This window comes from Pteropus vampyrus, unplaced genomic scaffold (genome assembly GCF_000151845.1).
Source record: "Pteropus vampyrus isolate Shadow unplaced genomic scaffold, Pvam_2.0 Scaffold1, whole genome shotgun sequence".
In the NCBI taxonomy this organism is placed as follows: domain Eukaryota; kingdom Metazoa; phylum Chordata; class Mammalia; order Chiroptera; family Pteropodidae; genus Pteropus; species Pteropus vampyrus.
In genome coordinates, this window is record NW_011888782.1 from 2,520,112 (window position 1) to 2,523,414 (window position 3,303).

At 44.8% G+C, this 3,303-nt stretch overlaps 1 protein-coding gene and 1 pseudogene across 1 annotated transcript in view; one reads left to right on the forward strand and one right to left on the reverse strand.

The window, feature by feature from the left end:
- The window catches only part of NEK11 (NIMA related kinase 11), a 225,262-nt gene that overhangs the window by 10,917 nt on the left and 211,042 nt on the right, over positions 1-3,303 (reverse strand). The gene's annotated exons all lie outside the window — the stretch shown is intronic.
- LOC111736643 lies at positions 1,080-1,198 on the forward strand (annotated as a pseudogene).

The window sequence follows — 3,303 nt, forward strand, 5'->3', positions numbered from 1 at the left end:
TCCCTATGCCAAATGGATTGGCTTTATGAGGCCTATACGATCATCTTCGGATAAAAATGACCTCTCGTATTTCTCTGACTGGGAAGAAACCAGCTTTATTTTATTTTATTTTATTTTATTTTATTTTTCTAATATTCTATGTGGACCATGTTCCTGCTGTCCTCTTTTGGCCTCTCACAACTGGGGCCATCTGGAGAGCAACCGAAATCTCCCAAAGCTGCCAAAAGCCCTCCCTGGCCTGCCGCATGCGAGAGGCCTTGGAGAAGGGGACTCCAGAGGCCCGCAGTCCCCCAGAGAGAGTGAGCAGCCCCGACAGTGCTGCTGAGCAGATGTCACCGTGTCCGGTGAGAGTTAAATAAGAGAGAGAGAAGCACTGGAGGGGATTTTAGCCTCCTGTCCTAAACAGCATTTTAGCTTAACAGCTGAAAATGTTTAACGCATTCTCCTCCTAGAAAAATAATGGGCAACTTCTCTTCAGGGAAGGAGAAGGAATGAGTTTCTACCAGTGCTGATGGGTCATCAAGTTTATAAGCTCCCTTATCTCTATCCCCATAGAAAAAGAAAGACAATTATCTCCCTTGCCTTAGAGCTGATTTGCCTCGCAAACCATTTCTCTGCCCAGTAAAATTTCCCCAGTAATAGCTACATATATGTTTTTGTTTCTAGATTAATTAACGACTTAAGGAGTGTATAACTGTAAGCAAAAGGACTTTTTTGTTCAGGTCTGCTCCCCGACTCAACGTGGAGCCCAGTGTGGACAGAAGACCTTTCTTAGCCATCTCTGCATCCGGCACAGTCCTGGCACAAACAACACCTAAGCACGTTTTTAATGAGCACTTAGTAAATTTCCAAGTTTGGGGGAGGTAGCCATAAGCCTCTGACCTCACAGAACTCATGTTAGACGATATTAAATAAGTAAACACACAAATAAGGTAATTTTAGATTTTTGTCAATGTTACAAAAAATAAATAGATAAAACAGGGAAATGGAAGATGGAGAGCAGGGGTGCCAAGAAGAAGGTTTGGACCCCCTAGTGAGGATGGAGGTAGAAAAGATGTTTTAGAAGATTCAGTACTGGAGTCTACGGCCATGCCACCCTGAACGTGCCGGATTCCGTCTGATCTTGGACGCTAATCAGGATTGGGCCCGGTTAGTACTTGGATGGGAGACCACCTAGGAAGACCAGATGCTGTAGGCGTAAAAAAAAAAAAAAAAAGAAAGAAAAAAAAAAAGAAGATTTGGTACTGGCCCCATTTGACAGCCAGGCCCTGTCATTTGAACGTGCTTTCCCATCTTCTTGACAGGCCCTAATGCAGAGGAAGGTAGGCCTGCCTCTGACGCTGTGGGATGCGGCTACACTACAAAGGAAGGCCGGCACACGTCTTAAGGACTGAAGCTGGGAGCCAAGCTAACAAACTGTTAAATAAAATATGATCTACCTTCTTACCTTGAAAAATTAATTTTATAAAGACCTGGAAGGCCAGGTTTGCATTCAGGCTTCTCAGATTCCTCAGAGTTCTGCATTGGAATATGGCAGAGCTGGGTGAGCCAGCCCCTGGACTCCTATCCCTAGCTGTTAGCCTGTCCCCTTCTCTTCCCAGCCTGGCTCCACTTCCCATTATGAGGGGGTTCTTGCACATATGTTTGATACCTCAGCCCCTATGTCCAAGATCCACCCATGCCTATGCCTTTTGCAAATAGCCACCCCAAGCCTGCCCTCCGACCCCAGACTTAGAGGTGTGCTAACCAGCAGCACAGACCACCCATGGGAGGAGGGACCTACGGCAGAAACACATCAACTCTGGAAATGGGCGTGGGGCCGTTTGGGCAGAGAATTGCCGGTCCCAGGTACCAGGGGACGGTCTAACCAGGTAACATGGAGACGTAGGCTCTGGGTATGCAAATCCCCTTGTCTGCATGGACTTTGTGCTCCATGCTCCATGGGGAGGGACGTGGCTGGAGGATGACTAAAGTAGAGCCCTCTACAGCACAGGCCCAGTGCGCCCCTACTTGGCTGGGGCCTATGAATGGAACTGGAGGAGGGAGGATACTTTTGCTAATTTAACGAAGGAAGGACTCTCTGAGGGATAGGGATAAGAATGACATTTGAATGGAGACTTGAATGGTAAAGATGAGACATCCATGCCAGGATCTGGGAGAAGACCACTCTCAACTGAGGGAAGAGGAGATGCCCAGGCGCTATAAGCTCTGTATAAAAGAAAGGAAGACTGGGGCATTTGGGGCCTAATTCAGGGGAGAAGAATGATAGGAGATGAGGGCAGATGAATAGGCAGGGGCAGGGACCTTAAAGGCCACGGTAAGATGTCCCGACTTGATCCTGGGTGCAAGGGGAGGCCTTTGGAGGATTCACATGACCTGAGCCCTGTTATAATGAGATCACTGTAGGTGATGTGTGAAATGATGAATAAAGAGGAGTCAACATCAAAAACAAATCAACAGAAGCACCACTCAAAATGCTTCAGTGCCCTTTATATAAGGATCTTTGTGATTAATTCTTCTCCAAATTTTAGGACCAAGAAAAACTCAACTCTCCTACTGAGCTGGTTTCCGTAACTCATAGGGTTTCTCCTCTCTTCTAGGCCACCTGGAAGCTCAGGGCTAAGTTCGTGCTTATTTGTGGAGTAAACTGTTCATTTATGAATCTGGCATCCAGTCTCAATTTTATATCTATCTCACTACTCACATATGTTTTCATGAACTTTTTTCCAAACAGCATAAATTATAAGTAAATCACAATAGTAATTACATAAATAAGTAGTTGCAATTCAAGAGCCTGGTATTGCACCAGCAGTTCCTTTGGCAATGTGCACGCATTGTGTTCTTGTTGGTCTTGTTTTGTTTATTTGGTGTCTTATAAGTTGGGGACAGGTAGCAAGAAGATTTTAAATGTACGGTAGCCTTTGCTATTAAAAAATTATAGCAACTTGCCGAGAGTCTCTGTTTCTAATCTTTACAGGCAAGCATGTGCAATGTCTTTTCATGGCACCCCCAACTTTATCATAAGGATGTCATGAAATATTTTAAGATATACAAAAAAAGTATAACACACAATACAACGAACCTCACATATGGAGCTCCCAGTTTAAGGATTCCAGCAGTAGTAAATACAGCTGACCCTCCAGAATCCCTCCCACCCCGCAAATCACAACCCCCTCCCAGTCTCCAGAGGTAACCAGTATTCTGAACACTATTCTGGTGTTTTATCATCACCAAGCATTTTAAAAATAATTTTACTATATACATAAATATATATCCCTCCAAAACAAGTAGAACTGTTACCGC